Here is a 26,435-nt window from a genome sequence, read left to right as displayed (position 1 = left end):
GATCAGTGCAGTGAGACAAAGGGGGCACAAATTAGGCTAATGCTGAGACGAGACAAGCCAAATGGACAAAATCTCATATCGGTCTTAAATTCATTTATATCTAGGAGACACGGGCTAGACAAACATAAGATCTTATTTTGAACTTTTCCTTTCCTCTGGGTTGTATCTGTGAAAGAATTCCATGGAAATCTTCTGAATGATCATTATAAAGATAAAGAAGGTTTTGTTGCAGTTAGATCCTCCACACCTGCTCGACACATGCAATGCAAGACAGGAGTGCTGGTTTCAGGTGTCCAAACATGTCCTTTGTACCATCAACCATCTACTAGTCCTCTTTAATCAGCTGTCAGCAGACCAAAAACAGCAGGAAATACAGCCACAACTTGAGAAAGCTGGTTAAAAGTCTTTTTTATCGAGGAACAGAAGGAATATTTTTTCCGTCCAGATGGTTTGAGGAGTCTCCGAGGATTCTGGAAATACCTTCACAGAACAGCCATAAGTGTTGTTAAATGACCTTTTGGGTTTTTCAAAGATCGGCAGCTATGTATTTTTTTTTTTTAAATTGGATGCTTAGCTCTGTGACCCGAATGTAATGGCAATACATGAGAAGCACAAACTGCGACTAGGCGGCATTAGAAAAATTCAAAGGGTGCATTTGTGAGGGCAGGTTGCTTCAGGTACAGTGTGAGAGGATGAGATGTGATCCAGGAATCGACTGACTTATAGATTCATGAGTTTGAAGTTTTATCAGATGCCAAAACACTGCAGAGAGGGACTTTACAAGCAATTCATCCTTCATCACCACAATCACAAGTAGAATTAGATCTGTGATGCTACAAAGTAAGCTAACAGAAACTTGCTTGTGTTTGTTTTAGCAAATGCAGCGTCTTATGGGAAAAGTTGAGCCACTCTCAACACTTATAGCATATGACGATGTCAGCAGTGAAACATGATTTCTTTACTGTTGGAAACACACTAACAAAAGACAAAGAAAAGAAAAAAGAAAGAAAAGAAACACTCTTGCCCCTGAGTGTCTTGGGTTTGTGATCCCTGGGCAGGATCAGTAAGAAAATAATAAATGGGACATGGAGATGTAACATTAGAGGAATGACCAGCAGCAACAGCTTCTTTTTATTTTGTAAGCCATATGTCAAAAATGAAATGAAACTCCTGCCTCTCATCTGAGGAGACACACTACCTCAAAAACAGGGTTCTTTTAAATCATGACGTTGCGATGGTAGAGGGCTCAGAGGTCAATGACTGTCAGCCATCATCTCTTTTTTGCCTGCGACCTAATACAAAACAACCTCTTCTTGCAACAACTCGTTAGAAGTTGTGAGCAGAGATGACTGCAGTATAAGTGTTGAAAACTGGGTCTCAAAATAATGAAAGAATAAGCAGTTTTCTCTGCTCTGAAACCCTGGGGGCGTGTCCAATCCACTGTCATGGTGTCAACCACCACTGCAACCTGAAAAATGGACGCTCCATCCAGCAGCTTTATTACATTTGCACAGACATGTTTGTGCCACTAGAGCCAGAGGACAGTGACCTACCCAAAAATCAACCCCTTGAACTGAAGTGAGCAGCAACTGCCGGGTTGATTCGGACTGAAGGAGTTGGCAAAGGTGCATTCATGACCGGTGGGATTGTTCATCTATTGTTTCACTTGTGGAAGGTGTACAAAGCAAATCAGGTTACTTAAAAGAATCGGTCTTCATAATTTGCACAGTTAATGCTAACTGCTAACGCACTCTAAACTTAAATGAATCAAAAACAAATGTGCCACAATGTTGAAACTCTTGTCATACATTTACTATTTGGTCAAATGTTTTAGGCTAATGCTATTAGCACTCAGGTTTCAGTAGCCACCAATGCTATTTGCACCCAGGTAGACTAGGCAATCTGAGTATATAGCCTAGCATGGAAGACAATGTGGCTGAGTATATGCACCCAGGTGTCCATAGCCAAAAATGCTATTTACACCAAGGGTGGAATAGACAATGTGGCTATTTACACCTGGGCCAGCCATGCTATTTGCACCTAACCCTAATGCATGGCAGTGAGAAACCACAATTAACCACAAACAATCTTTTCTTAAACCTAAGCAGGTAGTAGCTACTCCAGCTAAGTTTAAAAATAAAGACTTCTGGTTTCCCATCGAACTCAAACCCCAGTCTCCCAAGAGAGAGCCCTGTGTGTAAAAAACATTTACAAAAAATTCATCACTTTTAATAAGTAAACTGGGGTTGTAAATAACTGAATAGCAGTGACTATTCTTGCCCGCGTGCAAATAAAGACTTCGAATGTTTAGCATATAAGTTCATTAACAGGCTGAATTGCAAATAGCATTAAGTTGAAATAAATCCCTGATCAGTGTCTATGTAATAAACTGACCCAGAGTTTACATGTTGAGGTGCTGCTCTGTCTAATTAACTGCTTGAAAACATAAAATATTCCATTAAATATTTGCAGTGCTGTCAGTGAAATTGCTTTAGTTCTGTTTGATGAAACACTGATATTAGTTATTAACATGCTGCATTCTGTCTGCAGACCCAGCTGCTGGTTGCAATAACAGAAGCACAAGACCACCAGAGAGACCCCAGAGAGACGCGAATGAAGAACCAGGGCCGGTTGTGTATGTCGGCTCGCACATTTGTAGCGTTGTCTGTCACTACAATATAAGCCATCAGATAATTGGAGAAAAGCACATTGGTCTATCAATAGCATGTTTGATCAATAAAACATGAAAAGCTTTGTCAGCAGTCGCTCAGCCATGTTCTAAAAAAAGACCAGTGGGTTGTTGTTCTTTTTCTTTCCTGTTTGATTACTGAAACTGGGAGATGGATTTCATTTTCTCCACATTTATGAGCCATCCTGTGCAGATAACTATTGTTTTTAATTAAGTTTGAAGAATGGCTAAGTGCCTTGTTTTTGTCATTAGCCGGTATTAATCATCAGATGTTTTTCCAACCCTGTGGCCTCTTAAAGATGGTTTTATCATTAGTTGATTTTCTATATTCACTGCAAATGAGTCAGGGCTACATGAGTGTCAGTCTTTCACTCTCTAAACTACTGAAATTTCCTGCAGCTCCCTCCTGAATATTACGCAGAATATCAGTGTTTAGTCTCTTTGTCACAATACAATAGAACGAGTTTCATCACAGCCTCAGATCTCAGACGGTGACAGTAAATGGTCACCTGTTGAGTTGAGCATCGTTTGTAAAAATCATCTTTTGCTATTGAAAATGACTGTGCATCATCAAGCCCAGGCAGCGATTTCAGATAACAGTGTACTGTGTTAGTCTGTGAGCCATTTGTTGATAACATAATCTTTACATAAAGTGCAATTAACCCAACTGGGAGTCTGAGAGGGAAATTAAGCAAAAACAAAATAAGTTATTCTCATTACAGCACTTAGCATAATACAGACTCCCATGAAGCCATTTTGCTGAACATTTTGCCAAGACGGCATGTGATGTCAGTGTGAGACACTTTAGATTGATTGCGCCTCTGTTTGCAGCGTCTACAAAGAGCTTAATTCAGACAAACATTAATTTAAACATTTCAGATACCGTATCCAAGCTGCCTCACAGACATGCAGAGTTAGATATAAAAAGCAGAGAGATACACCTAAATATATCATTTCACAAAGGATTTTGCATGCTAACAGTATCCACATTATTATGGAGTATGTCTGATTTATTTTTCACGCAGATGTTCAATATCTTTACATACAAAAATACATTTAAAGTCACGCTGTTCAGTTTTCTTGTAAACAAAACTTTTGTTTGTATAAAATGTTACACACTAAAATCGATTTTGTGCATCCCTGAGGCATAACAAATGTTTTTAATGGATTTAAGTCCTGATAAAACATTTTCAAACCCAATATATATTATTTTTTAGTCCAGAAATGCTGCTAGCTTGCAGCATTCTTCTTCCCTATCTATATTAATGCATTATTGCCTATCTCAGCTCATTACCACCTGTAGATAAGGGTGAAACCATTGACAGGAATGCATACTGTGGCACCTGCACACACAGCATATGCCAGTGTGCCTTTAAATATCCCCTCCACTCAAAACCATGTGTTTCTCATGGTTATGTTCCCTTAAATGCCCAAATGTCTGACCTTGACTGTACTGACTTGTATCTGTGCAAAGTCTGTCCCTAAAGAGGTGTTTTCACATTCCTCTGCTAAAGAGGGAGATCATGTCTGTGCACTTCACTAAAATCTGAGATTCAAACGTCTCTTGGGCAAGCTGGATTTTAGTACTTGACAAATTCAAAAGCCAATCACTGTGTACTGAGCAAGAGTTAGCATGATTATCATTATTGCACTGCTACGTACAAGCTAACAAGCTAACTACTCTTCATCTGAGTCTGAGTTCTGAGGCTCAAACATACAGCTGCTCTTTCACTGGTCAACCTAGTGCAGCACATTTTTTTTATGTGGGAAAACCATGTTAAACAAAATATTAATCATAGCAGAGTACTTTGAAACGTGTCTGGAGGGGAACTCGACTAATGGGAGTCATTCTCTCATGAAATTGAGAGTTTTATTCTTGACAAGGAGACAAACCTCAAAGCCCAGAATATATCCAAACAAAGGATTCGTCTTCTGGAGACCAAGAATGCGCACGGTAAATTTTATCATTTGTCAACCTGTACTTTAGATGTTGTTACCTGATGGTTGCATTGAAGATACGGGCAGGGTGATCACCAAAAAAATAGGATTTGATAAGTAAGTTTTCTTTTAGAATAACTTCTAGGGTAACCTCTAGTCGATGTATTGCTTAACAGCTATTCTAATATAAAGGCTGCATGAAAGTATGTGTACGTGTGTATTTTCTTGCAATGAAGAGGGCATAAATGAGCCAGGGTAACTAGCTATTTTCAGCATTTAGGGTGATATCATTGGGGTTGTTTACCATAGCGACTGGGATTTTGAAAATGGTTACAGACAGATAGTGGAAAGTCAGGAGAATGCTGCCTGAAATAGACGGCCAGTGGCGGGTTTACACCAACAGCCTACATCCAGTGAGTCAGACTATATCAGAACAAACAGCTGTTCAACCAACACCATAAACCCGTACAGTAACTGTTACTCAACACTCAACTCAGAAGGCTGTGTAGGCTGCAAAACACACTGTCTGTATTCATTCCTACTGCATGCACCCATCTACACTGTAGTGATTACTCATGTTATTGTGGTTTTATTTGTGCCAGATTAAAAAAAAACAGACATTTCTTACGCTTAATTAGCAATCAAAGCGTAATAGAAACAAATGCTTCCATTCGCGCGCCCTCGCAGTGAAAATCATAGCAAACAAGCGTGCAGCACGAGGCCTTGCGCTTTCAATAAGCTAAATAGAGGGTGAGGCAGAAACTACAGGTCATACAAGCACAAAAGCGCGTTTGAGGAACACAGCTGGCTTGTTTTTCTCCTTGACTTATAGAAAATAGCCCAGCTGCCCTTCTATTCCCAGTCAATACTTTTTAATCAAGGCAGGCGTTTTTTCAGGCGGCTGCCGTCTTTTGGAAGATGACTGTACGCTGAGACTTTTCCTTCAAATGTTTGACACTCTTGAATAGGGGTTAATGCCGAGATCTAATTTCACATTCTGTTCCAGTCTTTGATAAGATGATGGCTCAGGAGCGATTGTGAGCGGGGGGATGAAATGCATTTATGAGTCAGTGATATCCATCGTGCTTGTCGGAGATAATGTTACCTTTTCTTAGACGGCCAGTGATTCAGTTAACAATAACTAATATAACTGACTGGTTTAGTTTCACATTATTATACATGTCTTCCCTAGTGGTTACGTTCATTTTATTATCCCTGCCAGGTGAGCTGGGAGGGCTCATGACCATGTAATCGCTTCTGTGAGTGAGGGAGTGTGTGAGTGAGTGCATGAGTGTGAAATGAGTGAGTGAGTGAGTGGGTGGGTGAGCATGTGAGTGAGTGCATGCATGCGTGAATGAGTGAGCGCTTGAGTCACTGAGTGAGTGAGTGAGGGGATGTGTGAGTGAGTGTGTGAATGAATGCGTGAGTAAACATGAGTGAGTGCATGAGTCAGTGAAGTGAGTGAGCGCGTGAGTGTGTGAATGAGTGAGTGCACGCATGAGTGAGTGATGACTGGACCTACAGCTTGTCCGTAGCTAATCTCGAATACTACTGGACCAGTCAGCCTGATTTTTTTGGTGCACATTCATAACTGCATGCATAAGGACATTTATGATTCAGAATTCTAGAAAAACCTTCTTTGTGATTTTTATGCCTTTATGTTTTTATGGCCACAGGCAGTATGTATTCAGGTTATCTCATTCTTGTGAATGTGACATCTCAAAAACACCTTGAAGGAATTTCTTCAAACTTGGCAAAAAGGGTTCACTTGGACTCAAAGATGAACTGCTTCAATTTTGGTGGTGAGAGGTCGAAGGTCAAGATCACTGTGACCTCATGTCTTGTGAATGTGATATCTCAAAAATCCCTTGAGGGAATTTCTTCAAACTTGACAGAAATGACCACTTGGAGTCGAAGATCAAGAGATTAGATTTTGGTAGTCAAAGGTCAAAGGTCAAAGGTCACGATGACCTCACTAAAAACATGTTTGGCCATAACTGACATGGATGTAAAATGTAACTTAACTGGTTGGTGAAGACGTACAACTGTGAGGCAATAATTCAATTTTTGTATGTTTTATACAACCATGACAGCTGACATCTGACTCTTGTTAACCAGCTGCTAGGGGCCACAAGTGATCAGCATGTGGGGGTCATGTTGGTGTTGGTGGAACTTTGTAAATCTCCACTGGTTTCACCAGGCAGTTGTGGTGACATTGCAGAAGGTGCTTCACCATCTGTTGCCTGGTGGGGAACTGCACACTGCTGAGTGTACTCTTCTAGTTAGAGCTAAAAATTGTATAAAAACTGACATAATTCCTGAATACAAAAACTAGATTTCTGTATTTAAATTAAATTAGATACCACTTCTCCATGAAAACACAGTGCCTAAAGTGTTTGTATGAGAGCATTAACAACAACTCTGAGCCATTTGGAATTATGAAGCCACCAGGATATTTTCAGTCCATCGCTGTGAAACGACTTGGCCGTTCTCTAAAGTCTGAAAAGCATCAGCACTAAACAATTTGGCAGCCCGCATCCTCATCTGGCAAAGGTTGATGAGATGACAGAATGAATGTTTGATGATAATTGTTGTTCATAAGTTTGATGTGTGTAATTATGCCCGTATAATTGTTTGGATTGCTCTTGTTCATCTCAGCACTTTGCTGCACTTGTTCTCTGATATTTTTTGATGCATTCAAATAAATATCAATATTCTGGCAGTGCTGATATTGTGCCTGTTGAAAATATAATATTTTAGCACAGAGGGAACTCTCTTCGTGCATTTTAATGAACTGAAGCTGCTGGCAAAACCTGTGAAAAACCTCCTGCCTCTCTCTCTGCTTCCTCATATCACTCTGCTAAGTCCCTCCCACCAAACCCATTAATAGGAACACCCTCCCTCTGAAATTACCTGTAATAGCCAAAAGTCTCACACAATGGGCTAGATTTACCAAAGCCTGAAAACTGAGCCAGAGGTGCAGAAGTCTAGTTCTCTCTCAGACCCCTTAATTTATTATGGGCACCATTGGGCAAAAATCCCAGAATAACCTTTGCGCATTTTGTAAATCAACTACCTCAGGTCTTGATGTATGCATTAATCTCTGTCTGCAGTGCCCCCTGTATGAACACCAGCACAACATCACACCAATGCCTTTTTCAAAATTCTAAGCAATTTAAAGGCTACCAGTATGTGAAATTTAAAGGACCAGTGTGCAGGATTTTTTTTGCAAACACCTCACCACATCCTCCCCTTCCAAGCTTGTAGGCGAAAGTCGCCATCAAGAGCCTGTGTTTGATTTGCCCACTGTGGGCTACTGTAGAAACATGGCGGTGCAACATGGCAGCTTCCATGGAAGAGAATCCATGCCATAGATACATTAACTACAACCCCAGTTCCAAAAATGTTGGGATGTTGTATAAAACGTAAATAAAAACCAAATGCAATGATTCACAGAGACTTTTCGAACTTTATTCAACTGAACACAGTACAAACTGCTTTACTTTCCTGTTCTTTGTAAATATACCCTCATTCTAGATTTGCTGCCTGCAACATGTTCCAAAAAAGTTTGGACAGGGGCACGTTTATGACTGTGATACATAACCTTTTCTTTTACCAACACTCAGTAAGCATTTGGGAACCGATGACAATAAAAGTGAAAGTGAAATTCTTTCACAGTCTTGCTTGATATACAATGAGTCTATGTCATATTTTGTGCTTCATAATGTCCCACACATTTTCAATTGGAGACAGGTGTGGCCAGTCTAGTAGCCAAATTCTTATACCAAGAAGCCACTGGCATTGCCTTGCTGGACATCTCTGAAAAAGACGCTGTCTGGATGCTGGCAGTATATGTTGCTCCAAAACCTGTATGTACCTTTTAGCATTATAATGTGGCCTTCACAGATGTTCCAGTTACCCATGATGCCATGGGAGCTAACACAACATAACATCACAAATGCTTATTTTTAAAGTTGTAGCACTTGTAACAATCAGGGTGGTCCTTTTTCTCTTTAACCCAGTGGTCACAATATTCACGATTTACAAAGACACTCAGAAACGTGGACCACAGCACACTTTTCCACTTTATATCAGTCCATCTCAAATGAGCTCGGGCCCAGACAAGTTTCTGTGTTTTGTTGATACATGGCATTTGCTCATTCTAAGGTAATGAAAACACAACAATACTTATTTTCAGGTGATTATACACTAATGGAAACATAAATCCCTGTGAATCTTACACACTGAAGTTTTTAATGCTACTTTGATTTTGCAGCTAATATTTTTAATAATCTTTTAATGTTTAAGTATATTTTCCAATTCAAAACATTAACCATAGTTCTGGGATGTTTACATGAGAAGTTAAGCATTATAAAAGCTACAAAACAGCTACTGCAGGAAGAGGCACAATACGTTTTATGTAAGGGCTTGTGTATCCAGCCTGGTAACCAACCTTATTAATCTATGTTTGGGGGAGGATTCAGTGTCCCCTTGGATAACATGTGTGTAATTATACTGACAACTACTTTCTGAATTCCAAGATAATCATTGCAGAATCATTGTGTCCTGATAGACAGCTAACAAGTTTTAGCTACCTGCTTGTTTGTCTGTATTTCTTGTCTGGTATTATTTTGTGAGCGGTAGCTGCAGGGTGTTCATTCAGATATGAGAGGCAGTAGGTCATTGGCTGTGTGAATACTGTGAAGACTTCACAGATGTAGTGGATACAGCTCATCATACTGCACACTCATCGCCTCCCTGCTGGACTATTCAAGCAGAAATGCTGGATAATTGTGGGTATAAATGTGGTCAAATGATTTTATTCGAGCAGAAAAGTTATGTATTCTTTAAAAGTAAATGAAAGTGGATCTCAAAGGCGAGCACATCACCATATTGTAACATCATAAGTGAACCACAACAATGACATTGCAAGCATTTGCAGCTACTGGTTTATTCATTAGAAGTACTTGCTCGCAGGTATCGCATTGGTTAGTCAGTGATAATGTGAGTTTCAGTTCACCTGAGACATGTGCTGCAACACATTCTTTGTCACCCAATCCCTCCTGTGTATCTGTAAAAAAAAAAAAAAAAAAAAAAAAAAAAAAAAAAATCCCGTATTGCACTTCATCAAATAAAAGTCTTTCTGAGTAGCAGCACATGGTGAAACCGCAGGCACCGTACAACCACCCAGCACTTCATTGTCTCAACTGTAATGACGCAAGCGTGAGAAACAAACCCCCCGACTGTAGGTTTGCTCACAGATTCATCCACACATGCGAGGCAGGTGAACAGGACGCACAAATCAGGCAGCTCTGCGGGGGGGAGTGAAGCGCTAATGTACAGGAGCGCTTGGCCCATTGAAAGATTTCTCAGGAAGGGGCTGATGTGATCCTGCTCTCAAAACTTCATCCCTAGGGCTCATGCTACCGTTCATCAACCACAGTGACAGTTTTGGGACAAGTTCATAAACAGCTGCTGTAGGAGGCTGAGCTATTCAGGGATCCCACCATCCAGACATTTTCTGATCAAAGCTCAGTCAGAGGAGGCATTGAGAAAAAAAAAATGAATAACAACATTTTACTGCACAGAAGATTCTCCACTACAGTTTCATCAGCCAGTTTTTATATAATCTGTGCGACTGTGGGATGTAGCAGATTTTGTTTGACTGTCAAGTTTGGTTTCGTTCTTTGAACTCAATTTGTTTGGGTAATGTTTGAACCATATCATATATTTCTCCATATTCTTTTCATAGATCTGTTAGGAAAGGCTTCCAAGCACACCCACTCTCAAAAGACATCTGCAGAGGAAACAATGCATCTGTGCGTTATTCAGAAAACTGATGGCACATCACTTTCATTGCAGTGGGTCAACAGTTTTATTTACTTCCTATCACAGAAAGTATCTGTGTTACTCTGTGTTCAACAGTGAAAGTCCGAGCAAGATTCCACACTTTTGTTCCAGGTACTGAGCTGGGCAGTTGATAAAGAGTAAGAAGTGACATTAACCATTTCCAGCCCAGTAATTTCTATAAGCAGATATCTGTATATGAATGCAAAATGAGAAGCAAGGGTTTGGTATTGGAAGAATTCGGGTTTCGGCTTTTAGTCTGTATAGTATTGAGGCTTTGCTTGCAGGTAAACAGGAAAGCAAAAGAGGTGTTGGCCAAAATGCAATCTCAGAACCTATTAGCTATTGACTGAAAAACAATTAAACTATTTATTAGTTACTTTAAAATATATATGCAGGTATTTCTATGTAGATATTAGCCTCCATCTGCATTCAAGTTGCTAATTGGGCTGCAAACAAACAAAAAAGTAGCTGATAGATTCCCAGATTGAAAGGCTATTAGCTCAGTAATTGCTACAAGCATATACCTGTTTATAGAGATTATCTGAAATGTTGTCTGGACCTAAAACACCTTGCGTGTCACGTCACTAATTGGACTGTAAACACTGACCAACGTACAGAAGAGGAAGTCTTGGCCTGTTGTCAGTTATGAGTATCGTTACTATAGCCATTATCAGGATATCACCAGAAGCCCAGAAACATTCGCCCTTCCTCCCAGAGGCTCAATGGCTATCAGATGATAGCCGGTGGCTTCCAAAACTGCCAGCTCAGTGCCTCTTTAGATGACATTCATGTTGGACAGTTCTGTCCATTTCATACGATTTATGTCCACTTCCCACAGTCAGTGGCAGTGCAAGAAGTGATGTGGCATTTGTTTAGCAAAGCAGAGGTGTGGAGATCAGAAGGTTGATAGTCCCCATGATTTCACAGTTGAGCAGAACAGACTAACTAAACACTGGCTCTAGATATGTTTTTCATGAGTTCTCCTACACTGTTGAAGGGGAGGGTGAGTCAAACCGTATTCATTGTATTGCATTATCTTGATTGCAATATACAACTACTTATAGGATATGCTTCATTTCATTTGCCATAACCATGACTCTTTCCCAACTTTAACCATACCACAGCTGCCATGCACAGTTATTGTAGAAAGAATCTTTCAAAGATATGTTGAAATTGCACATTAAAAAAAGAAAGCAGCCAAGCAGAGCAATATCCAAATTGCATGAACCTGCACGGTGGTGCAGTGGTTAGCACTGCCGCCTCACAGCAAGAAAGTCCTGAGTTCGATCCCCTGGCTTGCTGGGGCAGGGCCTTTCTGTGCGGGGTTTGGATGTTCTTCCCGTGTCTGCGTGGGTTCTCTCCGGGTTCTCCAGCTTCCTCCCATAGTCCAAAGACATGCATGCAGGTTAATTGGTGAGTCTAAATTGCCCGTAGGTGTGAATGTGAGTGTAAGTGGTTGTCTGTCTATGTGTCAGCCCTGCGATGAACTGGCGACTTGTCCAGGGTGAACCCCGCCTCTCGCCCAATGTCAGCTGGGATAGGCGGTTACAGAAAATGAATGAACTAAAAATGTGATTCAGATATATGATATGTCAATTGCAATATAATTTTTTGGCATACAGTTCAGACCTAGCCTCTCAAGTATTTTTTTGAATTATCGCACAAAGTGAAACTGAAAAATGCTGATGATGCCACCACGCAAACAATGTAAGGACCTAAACAAATGTCAGGCAGAACACTGCAGCACCACTGAACAGATACCCATCATTACCTCCTCAAGCTCGCCCTAAAAACCCACCACAATCCATTAAAACATCAACTATCAGCCCTTTCAGTAGCAATCACATCTTTAACTTGACTGGGAGACAACAAAGCTAATAGCGGTTAAATGGTGTCCTGACATTCAAAAGTAACAGTTGAGAAAGTGCATTCTTTGACAAACAAAGACTTAACAAAGATTTCAGGAGTGGAAACTTGAAACTTGAAGGATAAAAAGTCTAAACAACCCTCTAATCAAATAGCCCCGGCTCATTACAATGTAATACAATCACTCCGCTGAGACTCAGGCTCCACTTACTCAATATGTTGAGGAGTGACATATTGAGATCACATCAATATTCCATTGGCTATTATTAAAATTCATATAATGGAGGACGGAGCGTGTGTGTGTGGTGGGGTGCACTGTAGGAAGAGCTTTATTTGGCAAATCAATTAGTCTGTGTTTAATGTGATAGACTGACATTAACCTCCTCTAGGCAAGGAGCCTGTTTCTGGAAAGACAAAAAGCAGCAGGAGGATCAGACATTTCCAGGAGAACTAAATTATTGATTTGTTAATATTAGTGATATTCACTGATCGTTAAAAAGTATGCAGCGATTGGGGTTTTGTCTTTATATGGATTGGAGTTAAAGTCATTAAGAAGAGTAATCACCTGCATTCATATGAAATAGCTCTCAAGTTAATAGCTCTGGCACGAGTCCTTATAGCAGCTTTGAGTGTGTCATGAATATTAATTATGTTTTATAATGTTCTAATAAGTTTTAAACTTTGACACTACAAGTACACCTTTGACAGCCACTTGCTGAATAAATCTCCTTACTGTTAGTCTGTGCGTTCTCTTCAAAGGTGCTCAAAATGAGTGAGTAAACTCTATAACAGCAATATTATACTAACACCATATGAGTAAAATATCATAAACAAACTGTTAAGTAGCTACAGCACAAAATATGTAAGACTAAGAGTCTGTAGCATCCCTGTGAGGATGTGCTTTGAACTAAATACTGCATGCTAACATGCTCACAATATCATGTTGAGATTTAGCGAGTAAATTATTTACCATGCTCGCTCTCTTAGTTTAGTGTGTCAGCATGCTAAGATTTGCTAACTGGCACGTAAGACACAGTACAGCTGAGGCTGATGGGAGTGCTCATAGTTTTTCAGATATTTGATCATGAACTCAAGTGTTGGAGAACAGGAAATTATGACTTTATGATGGAATGAAACGACAAGTCAGAAGATCACTAAGGTTATTATAATTTATCATATGGAGGACAGACATATCTGAAACAAAGTCCATGGTAATTCGTTCAATAGTTGAAATGTCTCACACAAAGCTACACCAAATAGAAAGGTGAGACGATCATCAAAGTTGTCAGGATCTATCCTCTAAGGAGCCTGAATGTCTGATGTTTCTTTCATATGAAAATCAGCATTTCATGGGTTGAAATGGCTGATAATACCACCTACAGTTTAAATCATCCTGAACCTTGCAACCCTCCAATTAGTATTTTTCAATTTTGGTGATTTGACGGCTATAAAAGCTTCATTCTTTCCCTTGATGATGATCCCATAATAACCAGCAGGGCTATGATTATCTTCTCATACTTCCTTTACCCTACTCAACCACACTCCTCATGCCTAAACCTACCCAATCCAACAAAGGCGACAAATGCTAGCCAGTTAGAGTCGGAGTGGTGCGCGTCATGACTTTGCTCCACAGTCCCCAGAGGGACACTCAGCGTCTCTGAGCAGCTAGCATTAGCTCAGCGAGCTACAACTAGGGCTTGCTATCATTTTTAAAGGATAATGATACCAGTACCAATACCAGTACTCTTAAAGTGATACCAATACCAATGGAGTACATCATTTGATACCTTTTTTCGAAGGTTCTTCCTTATAAAGAACACTTGCAGTGATTGGCTGTGAGCAAAACCATAAAAATTGTACTACTTGGTACTGGGTTATGCCACAACAAAAAAAAAAAAAAAAAAAAGAAAGAAAATAAGAAAGAAAACTTGAAAATTTCAAGGCTGCAACAGAGTTTTTAGTTTTAAACCCAATGCAAATTTTACAGTTTTGAAAAAGTTTTACCAACTACTGCTGAAATAATTTACTTTTCTCCTTCAGATAAACTTAAAGCTTTGAATTTTAGAAACTCAAAACACATTGAATAAATTTATTGATGAGAAAGTAAAGTTTCTAAAATTCAAAGATTCAAGTTTATCTAAAGACGAAGAGTAAATGATCTCAACTAAAGATTATAGGTCATCAAAACTTTTTAAAGTTTATTTCAAAACTAAAGAGTTTGAGTTGGGCTCAAAAACTCAAAAATATATTGCAGTTAGTTTCTTTGAAATTTGAAGTTTCCTAAACTGTGTTTCCTCTGACAGCAGTTCCCCACAGTTGGTTAGCTCTGACTACTAGCTCTTACTGCTGAACTGACAACATGCTACTTAGCCGGGAGGCCACACCCCCATTATGGTTATCCCATATGCCCCATCCTGCTTCTCCCTTCAACCCTTTGCTTACTTTTTTTGTAGCATTTTTCAAAATTAGGCAGTGTGTAGAGTTAGCCTCAGAGGGTCCAACTTAGCCACTTAGCCTTAGCCACTTTAGAAAAACACAATGCAAGTAAGCCATTTAAATTGTGTGGAAATACGTCTTTGTTTGCAAATGTCCCCTGTACTGTCCAAGAGACATATGATTAGGTAAACATGACTTGATGACCGTACAGGCTGATGTATCTCAAACTTTGTCACACATTAGTAAATGGTTTGTATTATCAGTTTATGTGGCTACACACCAACACGGCTCATTACACCTAATTAGCTCTACCTTATTTTGTCCATTAGCAAGAGCTTTACTAATACTGCTGCTCTGAATCAACAACTGTCTGAGCTGCCAATAACGTTTAATACTACTGTCATCAAACTAGCTGCATCACTTAATATTCATTTCTGAAGGGCACTTGACAGCTGAATGTAACTCATTATAGTGCACTGATGTAAAATTTTTGCCAGTTAACAGGATTAACACTTAAAGATACCTTGTGTAATTTATTTATCCTTGCTATTTTCCATCCTAATGAACTCACACTCTGATGGACATGTGAGGAATTCAGCTCACAAAGATATCTGCAAATTATTTGGAGCTTTCAGGGACAATCAGCATGCAAGATGAGTCTAAATCAAATCCTCTGTGAATCCATATCAACTCATTTCTCATATTTGAATGAATGCCATCGCTGCCTGGCAATGAAATGAAATACAATTTACAGTCTGTCTGTGTTTGCAGCTGACCCTGCTTGTCCTTCACAGTGCCCTGGGATTCTCAACCTATAAAACAGGTATTATTATCCTCGGCTCGTGACGTAATTTGGCAGAATATTCTACAAGGACTTCGTGCCAGGCGTCGGTCCTGAGGGGAATGTCATGGCCCCAACCTCATCTCCAGCTATCATTGGCTCCGTGTGAGCTGCTCGCATTCACCAGGAAGCAGAGCAGAGGGGAGGAAAATCATGGGGAAACAGACGGACAGAAGAAGAGCAGAAAGAGGGAAGGGAGGGTCAAGGGAGGAGAAGGAAGGGAGGGAGAGAGACAGAGAGGGAAGGACTAAAGGAAGACATGAAGGGAGGAAAGGAAAGAGGGACATGAAATGAGAAAACATACAGGAAAGGAGGAAACGTACAACAAAGAAGCAAACATTTACAGTAAAGAAGGCAACAAGGAGAAGAGAAGGGGATAAGGAAAGACGGAAGGAGGAAACAAAACACAGGAGGGACAGAAACATAAGACAGGTAAAGGAAACATCTACAGGAAGGAAAGATGGAAGGAAGGAATAAAATACAATAAGAAGGGAAGAAACGTAATACAAGATGAAGGAAGAAGGATGGAAAAGGGGAAAGAAGGAAGGAACCAAAAACAAGAGGAAGGAAAAAGGACAGGAAGAAAGAACAAAAGACAGGAGGGAGAAAGGAAGGAACAAATTTACTTAAGGAAAGAGAAAGTAAGGAAATAAGCAAGAAAAGAAGAAAGCGACAAAAGAAAGGAAGGGGGATGGAAGTAAGGAACAAAGAACTGTCGGAAAGTAGGTGGGCTACAACTAACAATTATTTTCAATTATTTTCAAATTTTTGAATCTTTTCCAGAGCCAAAAGTGACGTCTTTAAACTATTTCTTCTTTACAACGAACAGTTCATAACCCAAAGACTCGTCATTCATAATGAATGACAAGTGAAAAATGACTAAAACATTTATCAATTATCGAAACAGTTGGCTGCTAAGCTCCAAAGGCGGGAAGGAACAAAAGCCAGGAGGAATGAAGGGAGGCTGGAGAGAGTTGAGGGACTCAGTTCGTGCTGGTCTGATTGATTCCTGCCAGAGCTGTCTGAGCTGAATCCCTCCTTTCTACCACTGCCTGAATATAGATGAAGGACGGCTGGTCAGCTCTCCTTGAAAACAGGGTTAGGATAGGACGGATGAAAAACAGTCAAAACCGAAAGTAAGCAAGTAAATATTGATGGCCTTACGATCTCGGACCTGGACATTTTCTCCATTTACTCCTCACCTTAAAGCAACTTCGGTGAGTCTGATCAACACTGTGGACGTTCCATATGGCTGCTGCCCTGACACTGACATATGTAGGCTGGGGAATTATACAGTAAACATGCTGCTGTCAGAGAGGCTTTGCAAGATTGACACTTAAAATAGCTTTTTGAAACCGATGTCAACATTCATATAAAACAGGCAGACACCTTGACTATCGCTTTTATTTCATGGCTATGTGGCTAAATAACCTGTGAAGACAACACTGCAGTATGCATGCTGCAGTAACTGTACTTGGCAGTATTCAATGAAGGTCACAAGTGGCTCTGTCTTCTTATGCAATTAACCTAGTTTCTCAGTGAGGCAGCAATCTGTGGGGAAGCAATTAAAATCCAAATTCTTCCCAGTGTGTGGACTTCACAGCGAAAAAAAAAAAAAAACCTTGGACAGCCTAACAAAGTGTTTGGAAGCGTTGATTAGTGATTTTTCTTTTGATAGATGATAAAAGAGGAAAAGGATGGATGAGTGAAAGGATGAAGGACGCAAAGCGAGGAAGGAAACAACACATGAGGGAAGGAGGAGTGGATTAAATGAAATGAGGAAAGAAGGACGGAGATGAATTGGGAATGATTGATTAGCTGTTTTCTTCCGTCTCAACCACAATTTTCGGGAGCACTTTATTTGAAGGGGTGTGCATAAGACTGTCATTACACTGTCATAACCATGTCATGACACCTATCATGAACATGAAGGAATCTTTATGAATGTTTATGACTGTTGAAATTAAGTGTCATTTGATCAGTCAATCATTTTCTAATGAAAAGCTGGCAATGTCTGAGATATCTGTTTTGACAATTTGACTTTAATCAAGCCAATAATGTCTTTCTTATGACTACTTGAGATGCATCAAGATAATCTCTTAATGACACCTTTATGACAGGTCCAAATGGTATCACATTAGTTGAAGTCCAGGAAATAATTCATGACAGTGTTCCAAAAGCATTTGACAGGGTAATAAAGCTTAATGACACCTTCATGACAAGTCCAAAATGTACCGCTTCACTTGAGGTCAAGGGAAATATTCATGACACAGTTATAATGGTCTCATGACATCTCATGAAGTTTGATAATGTCAAGTTGTAACTTTTGTCTGGGTTAACATTGAGTTGTCATAACAAAGACATTATTGTCTTAATTAATGTCAAGTTGTCATAACAAAGACATTTCAAACAATGTCAACTTTGCTTTAAAAATGACCAAATGACAGTTAATGACAGCAGTCATAAAAATGACGTCATATTTATGACAGGTGTCATGACGCATGCCATTTCAAATAAATTGTTGCACATTTTTCTTCAAAATCCATTATTCTGTGTTGGATATTGAACAGATTCTTCATTTATACTCCAATATTTGTTGATGAAAGTGACACAGCTCATGCATAAAATCTTATCAACTCACTTGACTCCCCTTAATACGAACACAGCCAGTAGAGAAGAAGGTGCTCCCACCATCTATTTATTTGTTCTCAGACCTGACTGCCTGTGTGTATGTGTTTGAGTGTGTGAGCGTATACTGCGTACTGACCTTGAATTCCTCCTGCGGGCAACAAACAATCCCAAGTCTTCCCCCTCCTCCCACGGATGAGCGTTGCAAGGTGTCGTCTCTGTGTGCGCTGTGGAAGAAGTCCTCCACCTCATCCGTTCACTCTTTCACCTGCAGGAAAACAACGAGGAGAGGCAGTGAGCAGAGAGAAAATGATAAATGGCACCGATCTTCGACATTTGTGTGGCATCTAATCCTTTTTATTTTAGAGAAGAGAGAACACTGGATCTGCAGAAACTCTAGCTGAGGTCGGGAGTAAGAGTCATTCTCTCAGGGTAGCATTATTTTGAAGGAATTGTTCATCCTACACATTTTTTTATGATTATAGAGGCTGTGAATTTCTGAATTTGCTGTGGTTTTTCCGCAAAGATATACATCTTGAAGCCATTGTGGAGATAGTAGCCAGATTATTTTTTCTGTTTTTTAAATCAGTGATTCAGAGTGTTGCAGTGCGACCTGGCTCAGCGACCTGTCTGTGAACCAAAACTATAAAATCAAATCCAAATTTGTGCAAAGAAATTGACCAACCTGTGGCACAATAATTAAACTCATCTCTTTTGACTTTTCAATGCAGAAAAACAACAACTGCTCTTCAATAGAATCCTTCAAGGATGACTTGAAGATAATCTAAGTACATTCAACAAAATATATGACATAGGTCCTGTATTTTACACATTTTTATGCAGACATGTTAAATATTATAGCTTTAACTACTTTTTAAATTCATACATAAATGGAAATGTACAGATACTATGAGTAATTAGTGAGTTTTAGAGGTGCTGATGAGTGTATTTTTGAATTTTGTACTGAACTAGGTTAGCTGTTTCCCCTTGTTTCCAGTATTTATGCTAAGCTAACATAAATGCGTTCTATCTCCAGCTCCATATTCACTGCACACACCAGCATGTTATTGACCTTATTAGCCAATTCGCAATATGTCCCAACTTTTCTGTGATCAATTTGGCAGCTTCCTTGCCTTTGTTTAGGTTTTTTTTGTTGAAATTATTTACAGTGAATGGTGTTTCATGGTACGACAAAACCAGGCATCTGTATCTAGTCTGTAAGAATACTTCCAAGAGTAGCAGCTTTGATTTGGAACTAGATTGGCTTGGACAACTGAGACATTTTTTTTTCCGGAGATACTAATAAACCAACACCACAACGATTAGATTATTTTGTGTTTGTGTGAACTGTCCCCTGACAAGTGTATTTGACAAATAAGAAAACAGAATAATGTTAAAAGCTAAGCGATGTTGCTTTTGTCAGATATTTCTGAGAGTATTAAAGGCGTTTTTTTTAGTTTAATGTAAACCTTTATCCCGACATCAGTGAAATGCATACTGTTTGTGGCTGAATTTCATCTTATTGGCGGGCAGTAGCATGTTTTCTCATTTTAATTCATCTGCCAATGACCAAACCAACATCTGAAATGGATTAAATCTATGATGTGCATATTAATGCACTTGTTTTTAGTGATTTGCACTGACTGTGTGTAGGTTTGTTTGGTGCATTTCCACATTAGAGCAGTTTCGAGTGCACCTTCAATCATGTCAGAAGGCTGCTGTAACCTTCAACCCGTCGCAGCTCCCCGCCGCGTTGCCCCACAGGTCATGAAACGAGGCTGCCACATCATACAGCCTTGGGTCAACATGATAATTGGGGCCGCCTCTTTGTGTCACGCTGACTTTGCAAATCACTTCCACGTGTTTTCGGGGTATAGCGCCCGTGGCGTACATCAGTCAGCCACCAGCCAGCTTCACTTGGAGCTAAGTGCTGTGCCAATTATTGCATGACACCGCCATCCATATCTGTTCTCATGGAAATTCATAATTTATGACACATCCTCGTTTCTGCCTCTGGGGACCTGAATGCTATTATCCTGCTAAAGTGAGATCTGATTGGGCAGCTGCTATCTCAGTTGCTTCTTTGAAGTCATTTCTTCAAGTGCCCTTATATAGTTGCTATAATGTCTCATCACCCTGCAGAACAGGCATGCAGTGAGCCAGAGCAACGGCAGCCATCCTTCTCTCAAAATGGCAGCTGCATAGCAAAGCTCAGCCTGAGAGTAACTGCTTCAGAGTGTTAGTGTTAGAGCTGAGATATTTGGAACTAAACATCTGAGAGTCAGCTCCTCCGTCATCCTCTAGATTTTGCCTTCCGTGTTGTACAGAATATCCAAAATCCAAAACACACAGAAGCTGTGCCTGTGCTTTAGACTTAAATTAGAAAATGTGTGAAAGTGTTGTATATGCTGTGTATTTCACACATGTATGATGTATGCATTATCATTTACATGGTGAAAAATGACTATAACATTAAAAACACATATTAAAAAGTCATTCAGGGTATTATCCTTGAACCATAGCATTGATTATAACCTCGACTGCACACATTATGGTTTTTCATAACAAAAAATCTGAAAGATCAGAGCTCTCTGATAATTTATCAATGATCAACATTGCCACTTCGTAACCTGTTGCATTACAATTGAGGGTAATAATCAAGTATGTTTACCCAAAAGTGTGAGTCAACCTCACACAAATAGCAACATAAATAAGGTTTTGTCCTTAATATAGCCTCAATAAGAGCAAAAAGTATTATTAAGGAACGGTATGAAGGAAAAGACTTGAAACTCACCTCAAAATTATTGTACCATAAATCCTTTTAGTCAGGCATTTTGTGAGAAAAAGGGGTGAAACTCACAAAACTTACAATAGGAAATCAGACAAAGGTTAATGACTAAGATTACTTATAAAACTACTTAGAAAAACAGATCCAAGTGGTGGTTGAAAGGTGTTAATCAAGCATAATCTGGTGCCAATTTTTGCCTCTTAAAATAAGATTTTAAGTCAAACTCAATATATTAGTCTACTTGTATACAAGGTAACATAAATTTGCACTAATCCATATAAATATTGGCACTGATTAACATAAATTTAAAACAAAATTATTTAAATATCACTCAAAATATCACTTTCAAAACAATAATGACTGCCATATTGGCATGAATCAGCATGTAGGCAATGATGAACACAAACTTAAACATGTTAACTTTTAAGCAAAACGTGTTGTCATTACAAAGATACTGCAAAATATTTACCAACTCATGGATGTCATTTTGACTCATGCATTTAAGGGTTAAGAATTTCCTTTTGACTGTGGACAGCGCTGGCTGGCATAGCATCCATGAACACTCCTGTGTCAAAATATGGAGCTTTGTGTTGTAAATACTCAAACTTATCGTCATTAATTGGATATGTTCACCATAATGTCAATGACTGTTCTCACTACCAAGAGACAGCCGCTGTTTTCTAGGGAGACGCGCAACATAAAGTCAGTAGGGACAACTTTTCAACTTATAAATTCATAGTTTTTCTCATCTAGGTTGCCAGAAGCATTTTTTATTACACTATCATGGAAAACAAGAAAGACATTGTGACTGATCACCATCAGTAAACAGCAGGACCTACTCAGCTTCCTTTGCCCGAGATGATGGCAGTTTTCAGGGGTGAAGTTCGACAAATGGAGTGGATAGTTGCGACTGCCTTGTCACGACTTTTCCACATATTAATTCAGTGATTTTTCTCATACAAACTGCCAAAAACACCATCTGCTGTCACATTACTGTTGTTTCTTCTTATAACATGGTTGTGTGGGGTAAAATGTGGGACATTTCTCTTTTATTTTGAAAACCTTCAAGCATTATCCATTGAAGGCTCTGTTGTTGTCAAACTCTGAATGTTGACTCAGAAAGGAAACAAAGAGAAATGTGGATCATATTTGTTATAAAATTGACCTGAAGCTACTTTGTCTTCTTTTAGGAAGCCCGAGATTCAGTCTATTACAGCTATTTACAGCAGTTTTGGTGCTACTTGTTTTGGTATAAACAGCTATAAATGCCACAAATGTGATATCAAATTAAAGAGGAAATTGTGTTTTCTCATTGTCAATTTCTTTTTGTTTTTGAGATGCAGCTGTCCATTTCGTTCAGTGAACTGCAGCAACAATTGAGAATTCTGATTTTCACATCCAGGTCATGGCATTCATAGAAACGGTTGTCATAGGCAACTAGACTTGGTAGAGTTCTTGAAGATGTTTTGACATTTGAGCGACGACCCCATGGAGTTTTAATACCTGGAACTCTCAACTAGTCAGTCAGAACTGAAGAAGCGTCTTGGATAAGGAAGAGGCGAAATGTCTTCAGGAACTCTACCAAGTCCAGTTGCCTATGACAACCCTTTCTAGCTGGCTAACCTTTTTGCAAGTTCCCCTAGCAACAATATTATCGTCCATCGTGATGCTTCACTGTGGACAATTCAGCAGAAATCGCCAAAACTTATATGTCCCCTTTAAGTTAATATTTGATTAAGCAGCTTCTTACTGTATTCATTTGTTACTTTGTAATAAATCCATTGATCTGAATCACTTTGCGTACTCTACATTACAATACATAAGATAGTTATGCATTGACTGTATCCAGTTTTGATGTATAGAACTACTTTTTCCCCAAAGGAACTTAAGTTATAGTCCTCAGTTTGAAACAGTAGTTACTGTAAGGCAATATATATTGATACTGATGTAATATACACAGGAACTAAAGCCAAATGTCAAATTTGGGGGTTATTTGAAGAGCAGGAGCAGTCAAATTCTGCCAAATCAGTGTCAGCTCTGTCTGGTCCCAGTGAGGGCATTTGGGCTTATTAAGGGCCCACAGTGGGAAGCCCACACTTAAATGGGGGCAGGACCATTGCAGGCTTGTTAAGCTGAGTAGCTTTTTTATTAACAATTAGTGGTAGTTTTCATGTTGCACGCTGTCTCTTCCCTGCCTGAGTAACAGTTTGAGTGGCATAGAAAGCCGCTAAGCTTCCCTCCCCTCTTTGAATACCACGGCGAAATAGACAATGTTGCTTCCAGATGACGTTGCACCATTGTGTTGCATGAATCACATGGGACTGGGACATCAAGCTGTCACGTATTGTTCAGCGATACTCTTTCAGCTTTAGTGGACTCTGTGAAAAAGACGGCTGCGATTTGGTTTGTAGATCTCAAACTGACAATCCAACACTTATGTGTTGACACCTGTTAAAAAAATTTCCCTTTGTGCTTTTTCTTGTCTGCCTTTAGTTATTACTGCAGTCAATTGCACTTGATAACACTTTCACAATCATCTCATCTGTCAAGCCCAGTCCATTTACTTAACAATACCGCTTCAGTTGTAAGTTAAAGTTGTCTATCTGTCAGAATGGGATCTGAATTTGATCCATCTTTGTATTCAAGGATAAGAATGTGTCAGTATTTACAGATGGCTATCAAATAATCAACATGATTGCCTCAAGTTAGACAAAATCAGTCATTTCAACTCTGCACCTTCCTCTGAAGCCCGGTATGAACTTCTGAAACATCTGAGGCTGTGCTGCATCTCAGGATTTTTATGGTAGGAGACAGGCCATGTCTACTTTTTTATGCATTGGGGACTTAAAATGCATTCACCCACCAAGATTTCTGCCGGGCACCCACAGCGGCAAATAAACACATCAGCTTGAGTCCACCCCACCACCACCCCACCCTCGTATTTTCCAGTCTATTGCCTGTTATTCCACTGCCTCATTTGAGCTTCTCTCCCCTCTTTGCAGGAGATACTTCTGCAACTCCATTAGCAAAAAAGGTTGGCTGAGAAATCTGCAGGATTGCACCAACTCTCTCACTTTCTACTTACTAGTTACTCCCAAAGGTGATGCCATAAAAGTCTTTTCTCTCCCTACTCGGTGAGATGCCAGTAAACTTTAGGTGGAAAACTTTGCTGTCAAATACACTCAACTTCAATTGTAAATGGTGGTAGTTCTCACAGACTGCTTCCCTTTATGAGATCTTATGACACATTCTACAGGGTCTCATTTTGCCACATTTGCCACTTACTATAAGGTCAAAAGTGGGGCAAAAATTCTTCCATTGCAGCCTCCTTCTGGCTGCATTACTCTGCTCACTGATCTCCCCTCAAGAACTCAGTTTTTTGTCCTTACAGTCTTGATGCAATGAATTGTCGAAATTAGAATAATGGAACACTCTTGTGGAACATTAAAAAAGACCCGGAACTAGCTGTGTGTAGAATGAAGACGAAGACATGTGTCGAGAGGGCGGGGACTATTTGCATACTCATGATTCCTTGACTACTAAATGAAGGCAAGGTATAGAGGTAATGTACGCCATTTTAACAAGGTATAGTGTGGAGGTGGAACGTAGGTACAGTAGTCTTACTTTAATGAATATACTTTAGCATAATAACCTTTGCTAGCCTATAATACTAAATGTTAGTATTTCTTTTATGAATGAGTACATAACTTAGCTGTTTTATTTGCTAATATGTGGACATTCAATCTGTGTTGGTAGTCTGTTTATTCCACTTTGGTATTCTAGTCAGAACAGTGCCTACATATACCAATACGCATTGTGCACAAAGTTGTCCACAGAAAGCTCTCAGCCCTGTCAGGCTTTGTCAGTGAGAATGTTTAACTGGCTGTTAAGCTCCTTATCACGTCACTTCTTATTGCTGAACACAATAGACATAGCACGTATTATAACAATAATTTGTCATCATGGCTTATTTTGAGCAGCTTGGAAGCACAAGGCAAACATTTCTGTATGGAAAAGGGGACATACAAGCTACATTCTGCAATTATAACCCCACTAAATTATATGTTATTACAGTGTTGACAATACAAAACCAAGTTACTAGGTGGAAGAAACACCACTGAGGTCTTTAAAGATGTTTTCACACACCATATTGTCTCATTCTCCACAGTGGTATCAGCGACAGAACCCAACAAAATCTAACAGACCACCCCAAAACTGTGATGTACTGACGCAACAGCCCTCAGGTGTAAAGGAACTTTTGTCTGTGCCACACTTGGTGCTTCCCCACCATCCACTGACGTCAAAATGCATCTGTGAATGGACTGAAGCAAACTGGGCTGCTAGACTGAGCAAAGATGTGTCAGGCCTGTGATTGGATACAAGATCCAAAAGTTGTGAATCGGTCACTCTCTTGTTTTAGGAATGGAACAGAAAGAGACAATAAAGTAGGTCCACTGGCCCTTCCAGATTATTCGGCATGAATCATGCATGTCTTCCACCTGAAAGCATTATATCTCCATGGCTTTCCTAACATACTCATTCAATCTCCTGGGTTTTTGACTGAAATAGATACACCTGCTTACGGATTTACTGTGTTCCTGGATAGTTCTTGATCAAACGTACGTTTTCTAGACTGCTGCCAAAGAGGTTTTAATACTTGTCTACACAGTCAGCAATGCACACTGATAACCATGCATGCAGGGTTTAATGTGATTTCCATGTTCAGCTGCTGCTGCTTGTCAGGGTTACCTGACAAAAAGACGGTGGACTCATTTAGATCATGCACACTACAGTCCTGTGGAAAGTGTGTGTGAGACGAGGGTACAGACAGATTACAGGCCTCCAAGAATTTTGCTAATGGATTAATGGATTTTTTCTAGCTGCAAGTGTAAACTGAGAGGGGTTTTGTTTTGCTTTACTTGGCAGGTCATGTCACAAGTAGTTTTGCTATACCCAACGATTGGAGACCTCACTGCCTACTGATCGTCTGAGGATTTATAATGCAAACTATTCGCTTGAACTGCAGTGGAAATGGCCTACACCTCTTCCATTGCCTGCATTACATGCATTATCAGAAATGATGCTCTGCCCCACTTCTCCTCAGTATTATGCAGACAATTTTATCATCTCAATATAAAGGGGCCACCCTAAAGACTTTGGATTGCTTTGGCAATGGACTTTTTTTTAAACTCTCTAACTGACCCTACCTAATTCCAATGAGAGAAGCCTTTAAAAACTGACTTGTGAGTCTATGTCACAAGTGCAAAGCCAAAGGCCATAGTGAACTGGATTTAAAGCTCCTGATTTATGAATCAACAACTCATAAGTCTTCGCTCGTGGTGATACTGTGAAGCAAGCTCTGTATTCAGTCAAGAGTACTTGAGAATCACTACATCCAC

The 26,435-nt window shown here is 39.6% G+C and overlaps 1 protein-coding gene across 1 annotated transcript in view; it reads right to left on the bottom strand.

The window, feature by feature from the left end:
- Positions 1-26,435, bottom strand: part of LOC146310426 (leucine-rich repeat and fibronectin type-III domain-containing protein 2) — a 208,077-nt gene that overhangs the window by 118,952 nt on the left and 62,690 nt on the right. The window contains exon 2 of the mRNA XM_084742277.1: positions 18,388-18,516. The gene's annotated coding sequence lies outside the window, so the exon portion shown is untranslated. The remainder of the gene's footprint in view (positions 1-18,387; positions 18,517-26,435) is intronic.

The sequence above is a fragment of the Lutjanus erythropterus genome, chromosome 18 (genome assembly GCF_056507025.1).
Source record: "Lutjanus erythropterus isolate fLutEry1 chromosome 18, fLutEry1.hap2, whole genome shotgun sequence".
In the NCBI taxonomy this organism is placed as follows: domain Eukaryota; kingdom Metazoa; phylum Chordata; class Actinopteri; order Lutjaniformes; family Lutjanidae; genus Lutjanus; species Lutjanus erythropterus.
This window is presented reverse-complemented; position numbering and strand designations above follow the sequence as displayed.